This window comes from Salmo salar, unplaced genomic scaffold (genome assembly GCF_965601325.2).
Source record: "Salmo salar unplaced genomic scaffold, fSalSal1 ptg001067l, whole genome shotgun sequence".
In the NCBI taxonomy this organism is placed as follows: domain Eukaryota; kingdom Metazoa; phylum Chordata; class Actinopteri; order Salmoniformes; family Salmonidae; genus Salmo; species Salmo salar.
Window position 1 is genome coordinate 296,036 of NW_027675609.1, and position 18,267 is coordinate 314,302.

An 18,267-nucleotide genomic window follows, 5' to 3' on the forward strand; every position below is an offset into this window, starting at 1 on the left:
AGGAGGGGGGTATAGGTTAGGTAGGGGAGAGGAGGGGGGTATAGGGAAGGTAGGGGAGAGGAGGGGGTATAGGGAAGGTAGGGGAGAGGAGGGGGTATAGGGAAGGTAGGGGAGAGGAGGGGGTATAGGGAAGGTAGGGGAGAGGAGGGGGGTATAGGGAAGGTAGGGGAGAGGAGGGGGGTATAGGGAAGGTAGAGGAGAGGAGGGAGTATAGGGAAGGTAGGGGAGAGGAGGGGGTATAGGGAAGGTAGGGGAGAGGAGGGGGGACTTCCTCCATGCCAGGTAAGCAGCCTCCAAGTCTACCCTCACCAACTGACCAGACTGAGTGAGTTCTGAACATCCCTCTCTGTCCTCTGATACTGCGTCCAAGTCTTCTTGGGTCTTTCTGGTGTCTCTGTCTTGACTCTTTAGTGAGTTTTTTCAGTTCTTTCCCAGGCTGCCTGAAAAACACAAAAAAGATGGCACATACATACGAGTTATAAACTATCAAAATAAAGAGAATCCCACACTCCATATATAAACTCCCAGTCATTTATTGGGTATTTACCAACGTTCCACCATCACTGTGCCTTCTTCAGGGTGATGTCATCAATACTTGAACCAGGTTATGTAGACAAACAGTGCAATTAGTGCAACCAATGACAATAGAGAGGGGTGTGTCATAATGATTACGTTAATTTCAATGAATTCATGAAACTGTTAAAAAAACAATAGTTTATGGCATATTAAATTTAAAAAAATAGTAGGGTATATTATATATATCCGGTTCTCCATGTAATCTGATTCATTATGATCTAAGATCAGGTCCCCCTCTCCATGTAATCTGATTCATTATGATCTAGGATCAGGTCCCCCCTCTCCATGTAATCCGATTCATTATGATCTAGGATCAGGTCCCCCCTCTCCATGTAATCTGATTCATTATGATATAGGATCAGGTCCCCCCTCTCCATGTAATCTGATTCATTATGATATAGGATCAGGTCCCCCCTCTCCATGTAATCAGATTCATTACGATCTAGGATCAGGTCCCCCCTCTCCATGTAATCTGATTCATTATGATCTAGGATCAGGTCCCCCCCTCTCCATGTAATCGGATTCATTATGATCTAGGATCAGGTCCCCCTCTCCACGTAATCTGATTCATTATGATCTAGGATCAGGTCCCCCCTCTCCATGTAATCTGATTCATTATGATCTAGGATCAGGTCCCCCTCTCCACGTAATCTGATTCATTATGATCTAGGATCAGGTCCCCCCCTCTCCATGTAATCTGATTCATTATGATATAGGATCAGGTCCCCCCCTCTCCATGTAATCTGATTCATTATGATCTAGGATCAGGTCCCCCCTCTCCATGTAATCTGATTTATTATGATATAGGATCTTTTTATTTTTATTATTTCACCTTTATTTAACCAGGTAGGCTAGTTGAGAACAAGTTCTCATTTACAATTGCGACCTGGCCAAGAATAAAGCAAAGCAGTGCGACAGAAACAACAACACAGAGTTACATGGAATAAACAAGCGTACAGTCAACACAAAAGAAAAAAGAAAGTCTATATACAGTGTGTGCAAATGGCGTGAGGAGGTACAGCAATAAATAGTCCGTAGTAGCAAAGTAATCACAATTTATCAGATTAACACTGCAGCTATAGATGAGCAGATGATGATGTGTAAGTAGTGATACTGGTGTGCAGAAGAGCAAAAATATAAATAAAAACAATATGGGGATAAGGTAGGTAGATTGGGTGGGCTATTTACAGATGGGCTGTGTACAGCTGCAGCGATCGGTTAGCTGCTCAGATAGCTGATGTTTTAAGTTAGTGAGGGAGCAATAAGTCTCCGGCTTTAGCGATTTTTGCAATTCGTTCCAATCATTGGCAGCAGAGAACTGGAAGGAAAGGCGGCCAAAGGAGGTGTTGGCTTTGGGGATGACCAGTGAGATGTACCTGCTGGAGCGCGTGCTACGGGTGGGTGTTGTTATGGTGACCATTGAGCTGAGATAAGGCTGAGCTTTACCTAGCATAGACTTGTAGATGACCTGGAGGATGGGAGACCCACAGTACAGGTGCGTAACGCACAGAGACGTCAAAAATGTGTTTCAAAAATCGTCAAAGAGTAATTATTTTAACCTCTATGGGCTAGGTGGGACGCTTGCGTCCCACCTACTCAACAGCCAGTGTAATCCCGTGGCGCGTTATTCAAATTCCTCAAAAATGCAAAAACTTCAATTTTTCAAACATATGACTATTTTACACCATTTTAAAGATAAGACTCTCGTTAATCTAACCACACTGTCCGATTTCAAAAAGGCTTTACAACGAAAGCAAAACATTAGATTATGTCAGCAGAGTACCCAGCCAGAAATAATCAGACACCCATTTTTCAAGCTAGCATATAATGTCACATCAACCCAAACCACAGCTAAATGCAGCACTAACCTTTGATGATCTTCATCAGAAGACAACCCTAGGACATTATGTTATACAATACATGCATGTTTTGTTCAATCAAGTTCATATTTATATCAAAAACCAGCTTTTTACATTAGCATGTGACTAGCATGTGACTAGCATTCCCACCGAACACTGCCGGTGAATTTACTAAATTACTCACGATAAACGTTCACAAAAAGCATAGCAATTATTTTAAGAATTATAGATACAGAACTCCTCTATGCACTCGATATGTCCGATTTTAAAATAGCTTTTCGGTGAAAGCACATTTTGCAATATTCTCAGTAGATAGCCCGGCATCACAGGGCTAGCTATTTAGACACCCTGCAAGTTTAGCACTCATCAAAGTCAGATTTACTATAAGAAAAATGTTATTACCTTTGCTGTCTTCGTCAGAATGCACTCCCAGGACTTCTACTTCAATAACAAATGTTGGTTTGGTTCAAAATAATCCATAGTTATATCCAAACAGCGGCGTTTTGTTCGTGCGTTCAAGACACTATCCGAAAGGGTAAATAAGGGTGACGAGCATGGCGCAATTCGTGACAAAAAAATTCTAAATATTCCATTACCGTACTTCGAAGCATGTCAACCGCTGTTTAAAATCAATTTTTATGCCATTTTTCTCATAAAAAAGCAATAATATTCCGACCGGGAATCTGCGTTTAGGTAAACAGACGAAAGAAAATAAAGCATTCGGTCGACTCGGGCACGCGCCTAAGCCCATAGTACTCTGATCGGCCACTTGCCAAAAGCGATAAAGTGTTTCAGCCAGAGCCTGCCTCGATATCGTTCAGCTTTTTCCCGGGCTCTGAGAGCCTATGGGAGCCGTAGGAAGTGTCACGTTAGAGCAAAGATCCTCAGTCTTCAATAAAAAGAGCCAAGATGAAACAAAATTTGTCAGACAGGCCACTTCCTGCATGGAATCTTCTCAGGTTTTGGCCTGCCATATGAGTTCTGTTATACTCATAGACACCATTCAAACAGTTTTAGAAACTTTAGGGTGTTTTCTATCCAAAGCCAATAATTATATGCATATTCTAGTTACTGGGCAGGAGTAGTAACCAGATTAAATTGGGTACGTTTTTTATCCGGGCGTGTCAATACTGCCCCCTAGCCCTAACAGGTTAACCTAAAGCATTTAATAAAGACACTTATAGTACAATATTATGGGGAATAGGAATGAGAGGGCTACTTACACCATTTTGGGAAGGGATCACAGCAGTGATTGAATCAGGGTATGAGACATGAGTTGAGGTGTTCAGAGGCTTGACCAGTGCAGGACAGGATTTGACTGGGAAGACAATAACACAAAAACACTACACAGTGAGACAAAAGAGCTCAGAATGAGTTAGTCCAAGCAAGGAGTAAAATCATAGATGTGTAATAATGTGATTGTGTTTGTGATTGACTCTACATAAAGTAATGAGGGAAAATTAACAGGGGTTCCCTCACCGTGCTTGGAGAGGAAACATTCAATGTGCCAGTGGATGAGTGGGCCACATGAGACCTGGCTTCCAGTTCATGTGAGGAGGTAGTTGACAATGGTAGTGGAGTGGTCATCACTTGTTAAATCATGGAACAGGAGGGGACTCAGCTGGAAATACAAATAGCAGATATGTTCCCTTGAAGCTGACCCATCGTAGGTTAGAACAACAAGTTTGTCCATGAAGATAAACACGGAATTCAAATCTCGCCCACTTGGCAAATCAAAGTAGCCCAAGAAACTTTTTCTGAATAAAGCCCTGATCATCCACATACAGTACCACATACAGTTTTAACAATTTTGGAAACGTCAGAGTGTTTTCTTTCCAAATCTACCAATTCTATGCATAGCTTCTGGGCCTGAGTAACAGGCATTTTACTTTGGGCTCGCCAGACTCTCCGAACTTCCGAAAACTGCCCCCTAGCCCTAAGACGTTTTAACGGTCCTCACACTGTTCATGCTCTCATTTCATAGACGCGTACTGCTCACCTGTTCATCTCGTAATAAATAATGTGGAAATTGAGCAAGTTGAGGTGACTAAACTGCTTGGAGTAACCCTGGATTGTAAACTGCCATGGTCAAAACATATTGATACGACAGTAGCTAAGATGGGGAGAAGTCTGTCCATAATAAAGCCCTGCTCTACCTTCTTAACCTGTTATGGCTAGGGGGCAGTATTTTCACGGCTGGATAAAAAAACGTACCTGATTTAATCTGGTTACTACTCCTGCCCATTAACTAGAATATGCATATAATTATTGTCTTTGGATAGAAAACACTCCAAAGTTTCTAAAACTGTTTGAATGGTGTCTGTGAGTATAACAGAACTCAAATGGCAGGTCAAAACCTGAGAGATTCCTTTACAGGAAGTGGCCTGTCTGACCATTTCTTGAACTTCTTTGCCATCTCTATCTTTTACAAAGGATCTCTGCTCTAACATGACACTTCCTACGTCTTCCATGGGCGCTCAGAGCCCGGGAAAAAACAGAATGTCGTCATCCCAGCCCCAGGCTGAAACACATTATCGCCTTTCTCAAGTGGCCGATCAAGGGACTGTGGGCTTAGGCGCGTGACCTGGCCGCCCCCGTCTTTGTGATTTTTCCTCTGTTTGCCGAAAAGGAGATTCCCGGTCGGAATATTATCGCTTTTTTACGAGATAAATTGCATAAAAATTGATTTTAAACAGCGGTTGACATGCTTCGAAGTACGGTAATGGAATATTTAGACATTTTTTGTCACGAATTGCGCCATGCGCGCAACCCTGATTTACCATTTCGGATAGTGTCTGGGACGCACGAACAAAACGCCGCTATTCGGATATAACGATGGATTATTTTGGACCAAACCAACATTTGTTATTGAAGTAGCAGTCCTGGGAGTGCATTCTGACGAAGACAACAAAAGGTAATCAAAGTTTTATGATAGTAAATCTGATTTTGGTGAAGGCTAAACTTGCCGGGTGTCTAAATAGCTAGCCCGTGATGGCTGGGCTATGTACTTAGAATATTGCAAAATGTGCTTTCACCAAAAAGCTATTTTAAAATCGGACATATCGAGTGCATAGAGGAGGTCTGTATCTATAATTCTTAAAATAATTGTTATGCTTTTTGTGAACGTTTATCGTGGGTAATTTAGTAAATTGTTAGCAAATTCCCCGGAAGTTTGCGGGGGGTATGCTAGTTCTGAACGTCACATGCTAATGTAAAAAGCTGTTTTTTGATATAAATATGAACTTGATTGAACAAAACATGCATGTATTGTATAACAGAATGTCCTAGGTGTGTCATCTGATGAAGATCATCAAAGGTTAGTGCTGCATTTAGCTGTCTTCTGGGTTTTTGTGACATTATATGCTAGCTTGAAAAATGGGTGTCTGATTATTTCTGGCTGGGTACTCTCCTGACATAATCTAATGTTTTGCTTTCGTTGTAAAGCCTTTTTGAAATCAGACAATGTGGTTAGATAAAGGATCGTCTTGTCTTTAAAATGGTGTAAAATAGTCATATGTTTGAGAAATTGAAGTAATAGCATTTTTAAGGTATTTGAATATCGCGCCACTCGATTCCACTGCTGTTGACTAGGTGGGACGATTTCGTCCCACATACCCTAGAGAGGTTAAAAGAGGAAGTAAACATAGACAAAGCTATATTAAAATTGTCAGTCTAGAGCACCAGTGAAAGGGATTTCGAAATGGGAGAAGTTAGGAGCAATTTATATAAGGACGGTATTTGGTATCATGATAAGTTACCAATACTACCTAAGTCATTGTGAAGAGATGCGGCAAGATTGACACATGGGCAGAGCCATGTGTCAAAAGGGGGGATAGTACAGCATGTTCGGAAACACTTTGTGGCCTATTGGATAACGAACTACTTAAAAAACATTTTTTATAATAGATAAGTATATTAAATGGGAAGAAGCGGTCCCAAATTACTGGGTGGACATGATTAGGGTAGTTGGTTTACTAGGATCTATCTCTTTAAATAATGGATTACATTTTAGCTGATCAGGTAAACCATATAGAATGCCAGAGTTAGGGAGGCCAGAACAGGTAGACATAGAAGTTGAAGATATACTAACAGAACACATGGTTAACCAAACCCGTATGTCCGAGACTTTGTGTCCAACAGGTGAATTACAGGAGAAGATGATTCACTCAATCCAACCAGGAGACTGGGTGTGGATCCAGTCCCTGAGGAGAAAAGAACTGGAAGCAGCCACGGTGGGAGGGCCCATACCAAGTGTTCCTGGTAATAGCCTTCGCGGTGAGAATAGCTGAAAGAGCTACCTGGGTTCATATCACACATTGCGGGAGGGTAAGACACACTGACACTGTCGAACAATCACAGAGTCAGGAGAAGAACCGAATACCAACAAGGTTCGGGGGTTACCTCTCTAACGAAGATTCCCTAACCCGCCCGATCCTCACTGTGTGCGTTCATAGAAGTGAAAGTGTGGGTTGGCCTCTAGCCAGTGATATATTCACCGGGAGGGGGTGGGGCTTTACAGGGGTACTGGTCAAATAATAATAAAATAATAATAATCATAGTAGTTGTCGAGGGTGCAACAAGCACGTCCGGTGAACAGGTCAGGGTTCCATAGCCGCAGGCAGAACAGTTGAAACTGGAGCAGCAGCACGGCCAGGTGGACTGGGGACAGCAAGGAGTCATCATGCCAGGTGGTCCTGAGGCATGGTCCTAGGGCTCAGGTCCTCCGAGAGAAAGAAAGAAAGAAAGAGAGAAAGAGAGAATTAGAGAGAGCATATTTAAATTCACACAGGACACTGGATAAGACAAGAGAAATACTCCAGATGTAACAGACTGACCCTAGCCCCCCGACACAAACTACTGCAGCATAAATACTGGAGGCTGAGACAGGAGTGATCAGAAGACACTGTGGCCCCATCCGATGATACCCCCGGACAGGGCCAAACAGGCAGGATACAACCCCACCCACTTTGCCAAAGCACAGCCCCCACACCACTAGAGGGATTGTTCCAACCACCAACTTACCGTCCTAAGACAAGGCCGAGTATAGCCCACAAAGATCTACGCCATGGCACAACCCAAGGGGGGGCGCCAACCCAGACAGGAAGACCACGTCAGTGACTCAACCCACTCAAGTGACGCACCCCTCCCATGGACGGCATGGAAGAACACCAGTAAGCCAGTGACTCATCCCCTGTAATAGGATTAGAGGCAGAGAATCCCAGTGGAGAGAGGGGAACCGGCAAGGCAGAGACAGCAAGGGCAGTTCGTTGCTCCAGCCTTTCCGTTCACCTTCACACTCCTGGGCCAGACTATACTTAATCATAGGACCTACTGAAGAGATAAGTCTTCAGTAAAGACTTTAAGGTTGAGACCGAGTCTGCGTCTCTCACATGGGTAGGCAGACCATTCCATAAAAATGGAGCTCTATAGGAGAAAGCCCTACCTCCAGCCGTTTGCTTAGAAATTCTAGGGACAATTAGGAGGCCTGCGTCTTGTGACCGTAGCGTACGTGTAGTTATGTACGGCAGGACCAAATTGGAAAGATAGGTAGGAGCAAGCCCATGTAATGCTTTGTAGGTTAGCAGTGAAATTTAACATTATGTTTTTGAATGACATCCCCAAGAGGTAAAATATATAGTGAAAACAATAGTGGTCCTAAAACGGAACCTTGAGGAACACCGAAATTTACAATTGATTTGTCAGAGGACAAACCATTCACAGAGACAAACTGATATCTTTCCGACAGATAAGATCTAAACCAGGCCAGAACTTGTCCATGTAGACCAATTTGGGTTTCCAATCTCTCCAAAAGAATGGGGTGATCGATGGTATCAAAAGCGGCACTAAGATCTAGGAGCACGAGGACAGATGCAGAGCCTTGGTCTGACGTCATTAAAAGGTCATTTACCACCTTCACAAGTGCAGTCTCAGTGCTATGATGGGGTCTAAAACCAGACTGAAGCGTTTCGTATACATTGTTTGTCTTCAGGAAGGCAGTGAGTTGCTGCGCTACAGCTTTTTCTAAAATATTTCAGAGGAATGGAAGATTCGATATAGGCCAATAGTTTTTTATAATTTCTGGGTCAAGATTCGGCTTATTCAAGAGAGGCTTTATTACTGCCACTTTTAGTGAGCTGTGTCAATCTTGCCGCATATCTAAACAATGACTTAGGTAGTATTGGTAACTTACCATGATACCAAATACCGTCCTTATATAAATTGCTCCTAACTTCTCCCATTTTGAAATCCCTTTCACTTGTGCGCTAGACTGACAATTTTAATATAGCTTTGTCTATGTTTACTTCCTCTTTTAAGAACTGCTGTGTCGACGGCTGCGGTTTAAGACCTGCCTTTTTAGTTTCCGCATCTGCTTTTCTGTTGTTGTTACTGACACTATCTGTCCCTCTAATGTGGGCCTCACATATACAAATAGCTAACTTTTCTGGCAAAATACAGCATCTAATAGATTCAAAATCAACTGAGCGTGTGTAATAGGTTTCCCAGAAGTGGTTACCATTCCCCTGTTTCTCCATTGGGCTGCAAATATGTGTACTGTGTTAAATGCATAGGCACTGTCTGTGTAAATAGTAATACGTTTTCCTGTCCCTAACTGACACGCACGGGTAAGTGCTACTATTTCTGCTTATTGTGCTGAATAGTTTCTCGGTAACGGCTCTGCTTCCAAGACCTCTGTGTCTGTAACTATAGCATATCCTGTCGCATTAGTGCCATCATGGTTTTTTCTTGATGATCCATCTACAAACATAGTCAGTTCCCCATCAGGTAAAGCTAGATAAGTCAAATCGGGTCTTGGTAGGACAACTTTCTCAGTTTCTGTTACACAATCATGTGGGCTGCCATCTGTTGCAATAGGAACTAATGTTGAGGGGTTCAGAGTAGTACAACATCCTATTGTCAAATTAGGCATGTTCAAAAGAATTATCATACGAGACAAATGTCTAGCTGCTGACATGTAAGCCATCTTATGTTCTAACAACAGTATGGATACGGCATGAGGAACTTTTAAAGTCAAATCATGATAGAGCACAACAGATGCCGAGTCCTCAACTGCCTGAGCTGCTGCCACCACAGACTGCAAACATAGTGGCATGGCTTGGGCTACTTCATCTAATCAGGAGGAATAGTAAGCAATAGGACTATTTTTTCCCCCCGTGTCTCTGGGTCAGTACTGATGTCATGAACCCCTCCCTACAGTCTACTGTCTTTGTAAAGGGGTGATCATATCTGGGAAACGCCAGTACTGAGCTAGATGTTAATAACTTTTTATTATTTACAAACTGATTTTCAGCCTCATCTGTCCACTTGATCTTATCTTTTGCTGCCATAGCTTTACCATATATCAACTCACTAAGCTTCCCTGTATGTAACGCAAAATGGGGTATCCACACACGCCAATAGTTAATCATTCCAAGAAAACTCATCATTTGTTTCTTATTGAGTGGTTTAGGTGCTTCTAGGATGGCTGTCTTTCTGGTAGAATTAAGTGTTCTCCCTTCTTGAGTTATAGTGTGCCCCAAATAGATAACTTCCTCCTGCCAGAGTTGCAACTTCCTCTTGCTGACTTTATGACCTTGTTCTGCTAAGAATACTAACAGTCTGCCTTACAGCCCTCCTGAGAAGGATTCGTAAAATATCATTTTCATAAATCAAAATTTAGCTTCCCTCGGGGCTCAAATTTTCCTAAATTACTAATAAGGTATTTTAATAAAATCTATAATTTGACTTCAGGACTACTTACACTAAAATAACTCCTTTAATTAACCCCACATCAATGGGTCCTTGGGACCCTAACACGGAGGGTACCGCTTTTAACTCTTCTTCCTGTTCCTAAGTTAAAAACAAATCATCCTGACATTAAATCGGGCCCCACGTCTAAGTGGATCCCCGGTTAAGTTCTCAATTTTACAATTCAGTTTTCATCAATACATGCCTAAAACTTAAAACCTCTTACATCTAGACGTTCCGCTAGCGGAACACCTGCTCCAATATCCAATGATAGGCGTGGCGCGAAATACAAATTCCTCAAAAATACAAAAACTTCAATTTTTCAAACATATGACTATTTTCCAGCATTTTAAAGACAAGACTCTCCTTTATCTAACCCCACTGTCCGATTTGAAAAAAGGCTTTACAGCGAAAGCAAAACATTAGATTATGTCAGCAGAGTACCCAGCCAGAAATAATCAGACACCCATTTTTCAAGCTAGCATATAATGTCACAAAAAACAAAACCACAGCTAAATGCAGCACTAACCTTTGATGATCTTCATCAGATGACACACCTAGGACATTATGTTATACAATACATGCATGTTTTGTTCAATCAAGTTCATATTTATATCAAAAACCAGCTTTTTACATTAGCATGTGACGTTCAGAACTAGCATACCCCCCGCAAACTTCCGGGGAATTTACTAACAATTTACTAAATTACTCACGATAAACGTTCACAAAAAACATAACAATTATTTTAAGAATTATAGATACAGAACTCCTTTGTGCAATCGAGGTGTCCGATTTTAAAATAGCTTTTCGGTGAAAGCACATTTTGCAATATTCTCAGTAGATAGCCCAGCCATCACGGCTAGCTATTTAGACACCCACCAAGTTTAGCCCTGACCAAAGTCAGATTTACTATTACAAAAGTTTGATTACCTTTGTTGTCTTCGTCAGAATGCACTCCCGGGACTGCTACTTCAATAACAAATGTTGGTTTGGTCCAAAATAATCCATCATTATATCCAAATAGTGGAATTTTGTTCGTGCGTTCCAGACACTATCCGAAGTGTAAATAAGGGTCACGAGCATGGCGCAATTCGTGACAAAAAAAATCTAAATATTCCATTACCGTACTTCGAAGCATGTCAACCGCTGTTTAAAATCCATTTCTATGCCATTTTTCTCGTAAAAAAGCGATAATATTCCGACCGGGAATCTCCGTTTAGGTAAACAGAGGAAAGAAAACAAAGCATTCGGTCGACGCGGGCACTCGCCTGAGTCTCACAGTACTGTAACCAGCCACTACCCAAACGCGCTACTTTGTTTCAACCAGAGCCTGCAAAGCCACGATTCAGCTTTTTGCCGCCTTCTGAGAGCCCATGGCAGCCGTAGGAAGTGTCACGTAACAGCAGAGATCCCCTGTAATAGATGTTTTGGATAGAGATGGCAAAGAAGGCCAAGAAATGGTCAGACAGGGTACTTCCTGTACAGAATCTTCTCACGTTTTGACCTGCCATTTGAGTTCTGTTATACTCACAGACACCATTCAAACAGTTTTAGAAACTTTGGAGTGTTTTCTATCCAAAGCCAATAATTATATGCATATTCTAGTTACTGGGCAGGAGTAGTAACCAGATTAAATCGGGTACGTTTTTTATCCAGCCGTGTCAATACTGCCCCCTAGCCCTAACAGGTTAAAATGGTGTAAAATAGTTATATGTTTGAGAAATTGAAGTAATAGCATTTTTAAGGTATTTGAATATCGCGCCACGGGATTAGACTGGCTGTTGCGTAGGTGGGACGATTTGGTGCCACCTAACCTAGAAAGGCACTTACACCTAATTTGCTCCAGGAGCGCCGTACTACTATGGCTGACCCTGTAAAACAACACATTTCTCTGCATCTATCTGGTGTCTGTGACAATCGAACGTTTTAAAATCTAACCAACATAAGAAAATGACAGCATTGATTTTTTTTATTACAACAGTTAATTTAATAATGCTGGTTATAAATCTTGTTGACATTCATCCAGGGACACCTTGACTTGCATTACATTCTCACTGCAGAAAAATATTCTCATGAAATCACATGACTTCTAGTTAGAGAAAAGGATTCCTGTAAACACGGCCTGCTACAAGCAGGAAACAAGTATTGGACGAACCAGAAATGTAACATATATGTTTGATAGTAACCCTGGATGATGAATGTGTGAACTATCTTGTTATCTTTTTGGGTAACCACATTGGAAAACATTCTAGTCTTTAAGGACATGAACTGGTAGAACAGGTTTCAGCAAAGTATGGAGTCATTGTTTTCAGGAAGGTGTAACCATGGTGATAGGAGAGACAGGAGGCAGACTAAGGTACAAGGGAAGCCAACAACTGCCCTACAAAGACAAGGAGCATCTACACAAACAGCCACCTGAACTACTGTCCTACAAAGACAAACAGCATCTACACAAACAGCCACCTGAACTACTGTCCTACAAAGACAAACAGCAGTCTACACAAACAGCCACCTGAACTACTGCCCTACAAATACAAACAGCATCTACACAAACAGTGAATCTGAGAAAAATGACTTTAAATTTGTTTTCTAGTCCATGCATATCAACCATGACCACTGATCTGACCTATGACCCCTAAAATACTGATACTGTACTCTGCCTTGGTATGACCTTAAACAGCTGTATGGGTAATGAAACAGCAAAGAGCAGCATCTAGAAATCTAAATGTGTTGATCCAGCTTTCTTGTTGTTTTTCTGTTTGATGGAAACAGTTTGAGAGTTCTAACTACATTCCAACTATTTTTAATGGTGTTATGTAGTTGTGTTGTCATGTTGTGAATGTTGTATTGTAGTAACCCTCAACTGTATTTAATGCTGTTATGTAGTTGTGTTGTCATGTTGTGAATGTTGTATTGTAGTAACCCTCAACTGTATTTAATGGTGTTATGTAGTTGTGTTGTCATGTTGTGAATGTTGTATTGTAGTAACCAACTGTATTTAATGGTGTTATGTAGTTGTGTTGTCATGTTGTGAATGTTGTATTGTAGTAGGCCTAACCCTCACCAACAGAGACAGCAACAGACAACACAGAGAAAGTGATGGAGAGAGGCAGAGGATGGGAGTGTACAGTAGACTGGGATTCTAATTACTGCACTGTGTGTTTGTGTGTGTGTGTGTGTGTGTGTGTGTGTGTGTGTGTGTGTGTGTGTGTGTGTGTGTGTGTGTGTGTGGTGTGTGTGTGTGTGTGTGTGTGTGTGTGTGTGTGTGTGTGTGTGTATGTGTGTGTGTGTGTGAGAGAGAGAGAGTGAGAGGGTGTTTTGGTACTGTAGGATTCTTTAATCAATGTGGCTCATTGGGCAGGTCAGAGTCTCAACACAATTGAAACACAATCTGAGTAACAATGACCTGAAGGATTCAGGAGTGAAGCTGCTCTCTGCTGGACTGGAGGATCCACACTGCAGACTGGAGACTCTGAGGTCAGAATTCCTGTAGTTGGTCAACAAGTGTTTTGTTGTAGTCACTGTTATTGGTAATGGTGAGAGGTTAGCATGTTTTGTTGTAGCCTCTGTTATTGGTAATGGTGAGAGGTTAGCATGTTTTGTTGTAGCATCTGTTATTGGTAATGGTGAGAGGTTAGCATGTTTTGTTGTATCCTCTGTTATTGGTAATGGTGAGAGGTTAGCATGTTTTGTTGTAGCCTCTGTTATTGGTAATGGTGAGAGGTTAGCATGTTTTGTTGTAGCCTCTGTAACTCTCTCACTCATTATTATTCATGATCTTTCTCAATCATGGCAGTCACAGGCTTGATGTAGTCGTTGCTTTCATGGAATATGGGACCAAATACTAAACTTTTGACTAATTTAATACACTATGAGTGAATTGGTCAGAAAACATATGACTTCTTTAAATAGGGGGACTAGATGCATAAAGTGCTTTCATTTTTCTAAATGGTGAATCAGATATGTATGAAAATATCCTCATATAAAAGGTGACATTATATACTGTCACCTCATATGAAACATTTGATCTGAAATCCAAAATGTTGGAGTTTAGAGCCACATTTAAAATGTTATCTTCACTGTCAAAATAGATATGGTGTGGACTGTATACTCAATACAATCTAAATCTGATACCTCACTGTCTGTCTTTTGACTGATACTGCTTTTAAACTGGTCTGGTCAGTCTACTCAAATATTTGTACTATACATTTTTCTCTCTACAAGATGATTTAACTCTTTGCAGGCTGTCAGGCTGTCTAGTCACAGAGGAAGGCTGTGCTTCTCTGGTCTCAGCTCTGAGGTCAAACCCCTCACACCTGAGAGAGCTGGACCTGAGCTACAATCACCCAGGAGACTCAGGAGTCAGACTGCTCTCTGCTGGACTGGAGGATCCACACTGCAGACTGGAGAAACTCAAGTATGTAGAGGGTTTATGTCAATGTTCATATCAGACATGTTTGACTTATCAGGCTAGTTAAGACAAACATTCTTACCACCACTTGGACAAAGGTGTGTGTGTGTGTGTGTGTGTGTGTGTGTGTGTGTGTGTGTGTGTGTGTGTGTGTGTGTGTGTGTGTGTGTGTGTGTGTGTGTGTGTGTGTGTGTGTGTGTGTGTGTGTGTGTGTGTGAGAGAGAGAGAGAGTGAGAGGGTGTTTTGGTACTGTAGGATTATTTAATCAATGTGGCTCATTGGACAGGTCAGAGTCTCAACACAATTGAAAACTTACCATCAATTAAACACCAAATGATGTAATTTATTGTGGAAGAATGGTGTCACATCCCTCCAATAGACTTCCAGACAGTTGTAGAATGTTTGCCAAGGCTCATTGTAAGAGCTGTAAAGAGAGAGGGACTCGGAGAGAGAACAGGCAGAACCTGATATGTAAATGAGCAGAGCAAACGAAAGTAACTTTCAACGACCGAATGATCATTCAGACTCTGTTTCTATTGAGAGATAAAAGGTAAGATGACGATTGTTATGTGTATTAATATAGTTGATGATATTGTTGTGTGTATTAATATAGTTGATATTGTTATGTGTATTAATATAGTTGATGTTATTGTTGTGTGTATTATTAATATAGTTGATGATATTGTTTTGTGTATTAATATAGTTGATGATATTGTTATGTGTATTAATATAGTTGGTGATATTGTTGTGTGTATTCATATAGTTGATGATATTGTCATGTGTATTAATATAGTTGATGATATTGTTGTGTGTATTATTCATATAGTTGATGATATTGTTATGTGTATTAATATAGTTGATGATATTGTTATGTGTATTATTCATATAGTTGATGATATTGTTATGTGTATTAATATAGTTGATGGTATTGTTGTGTGTATTAATATAGTTGATGGTATTGTTATGTGTATTCATATAGTTAATTATATTTTTGGTGGACAGTGTTATAATAGTCCTACTCTCCTTAAAATGTTTTGGATATAAATTAGATGCGTGGGGTGAATTCGTTCTGTGCCCATCTGTGTGCCCCAGGGTGATCGCTCCTACACTATCTACAATCTAAAAGGGTTCTTTGGCCGTCCCCATAGGAGAACCCTTTGTAGAACCCTTTTAGGTACTAGGTAGAACACTTTTGGGTTCCGTGAAGAACCCTTTCCACAGAGGGTTCTACATGGAAGCCAGAAGGGTTCTACCTGGAACCCAAAAGCGTTCTCCTATGGGGACGGCCGGAGGACCCGTTTGGAACCCTTTATTCTAAGAGTGTACTGTATCATAGGTCTATAGACTTGTCTTCTCAAAACAGGCTTAAAACACAACAAGCAACAAACAAACATGTTCTCTTTATAATCTACAGTTAACTCCTTTCACTCAGGAAGGTATGTTGTGTGAAAGAGAGACTAATAAATATTGTTCGAGAGACTAACAACAACTTACACTTCCTCAAAACAGTTTGTGCGTATTCATTAGTGCCCAGCGTAGCAAAACGTTTGGCAACAGAAACCGTTTAGGTCACGTTGTACAGCGTTTAGAGTAAACGGTTTATGTTTTATTTAACATCTTAAAACTGTTGGCTGTGGAGTAAACTAATGAATACAACCCAGGTTGTCGCCTACGACTCGGCATGTTGATACCTGCCTCTTGCTGAAACCTGAACGTAGCCTGAGGGGTATACTATGATACAGGCTTGATATACTGGTTTTCTAAAGCTAGTCAGCTTCAGTTAGCTTCACATTCCAGCTCAGGCCTCACCCATCAGAATATACACAACAGAACATAAAAAAATCACAATGAAGTTTCAAGGTGAGAATCCTGCCAGGGATTATTGTAAAGTGTGTAGATAAATTAAATGTAATGTTAGTATAGTGAATGACAGTAAAACACTCCTAACAGTCTACTACTACTGAGACAGGTTGGTGTAATGTTAGTATAGTGAATGACAGTAAAACACTCCTAACAGTCTACTACTACTGAGACAGGTTGGTGTCAGTTTAATCATATAAATGGAGCTGACTGGACGTGGTCAAGTCAAATTCAATATATCAATATTCATATATTATACTTCTACATTTAACATTTCATGTGATAATGTAATTGTATCATAGTTCCTCTATAATGTAGTGATCCTCTACATTTCATGTGATAATGTAATTGTATCATAGTTCCACTATAGTGCAGTGATCCTCTACATTTCATATGATAATGTAATTGTATCATAGTTCCTCTATAGTGCAGTGATCCTCGCTATATGAGCCACTTCACAATTCCAACCAAGTGACCCAATTGGTGCCAATGGTGCGATGCGTAGGTTGTTGGCCTTTTACATGTGAGACCTGGGTTCACTTCCCTGCCCAGTTGTTTGCTACATTGGTGTCAAAAGTGGTATGGTGTCTGTGAGAACATCAGAATGGACCGGATGTGTGAGGGGTCTGAGTAGCTGAAGCACGGGACTAATTAACATATTGATACTGGGTTAACACTACTTATACTGATACTGGGTTAACACTATTGATACTGATACACTATTGATATTGATACTGGGTTAACACTATTGATACTGATACTGGGTTAAACCTATTGATACTGATACTGGGTTAACACTATTAATACTGATACTGGGTTAACCCTATTGATATTGATACTGGGTTAACACTATTGATACTGATACTGGGTTAACCCTATTGATATTGATACTGGGTTAACCCTATTAATACTGATACTGGGTTAACACTATTGATACTGATACTGGGTTAACACTATTCATACTGATACTGGGTTAACCCTATTGATACTGATACTGGGTTAACACTATTCATACTGATACTGGGTTAACACTATTAATACTGATACTGGGTTAACCCTATTGATACTGATACTGGGTTAACCCTATTAATACTGATACTGGGTTAACCCTATTGATACTGATACTGGGTTAACCCTATTTATACTGATACTGGGTTAACCCTATTTATACTGATACTGGGTTAACCCTATTGATACTGATACTGGGTTAACCCTATTGATACTGATACTGGGTTAACACTATTTATACTGATACTGGGTTAACCCTATTTATACTGATACTGGGTTAACCCTATTGATACTGATACTGGGTTAACACTATTTATACTGATACTGGGTTAACCCTATTTATACTGATTCTGGGTTAACCCTGTTTATACTGATACTGGGTTAACCCTATTAATACTGATACTGGGTTAACCCTATTTATACTGATACTGGGTTAACCCTATTGATACTGATACTGGGTTAACACTATTTATACTGATACTGGGTTAACCCTATTGATACTGATACTGGGTTAACCCTATTGATACTGATACTGGGTTAACACTATTGATACTGATACTGGGTTAACCCTATTGATACTGGGTTAACACTATTGATACTGATACTGGGTTAACACTATTGATACTGATACTGGGTTAACACTATTTATACTGATACTGGGTTAACCCTATTGATACTGATACTGGGTTAACACTATTTATATGTTAAGGGCTCTAACATTGGAACAAAACTATTTGTCTCCCTCTTGATGTTGCTTGCAGTTCCTCTCTCTCTTCCTGCATTCCTCTAACCCCTCCCTCCCTCCCT

At 40.7% G+C, this 18,267-nt stretch overlaps 1 long non-coding RNA gene across 1 annotated transcript; it reads right to left on the bottom strand.

Annotated features, from left to right (window-relative positions):
• Positions 1–340: 340 nt before the first annotated feature.
• LOC145877394 (uncharacterized) lies at positions 341–4,093 on the bottom strand. The gene is made up of 3 exons (XR_014391684.1): positions 3,915–4,093; positions 3,659–3,753; positions 341–440 (listed from the first exon to the last, which is right to left on the bottom strand). It is a non-coding gene; the product is annotated as an uncharacterized LOC145877394 (long non-coding RNA).
• Positions 4,094–18,267: the final 14,174 nt, after the last annotated feature.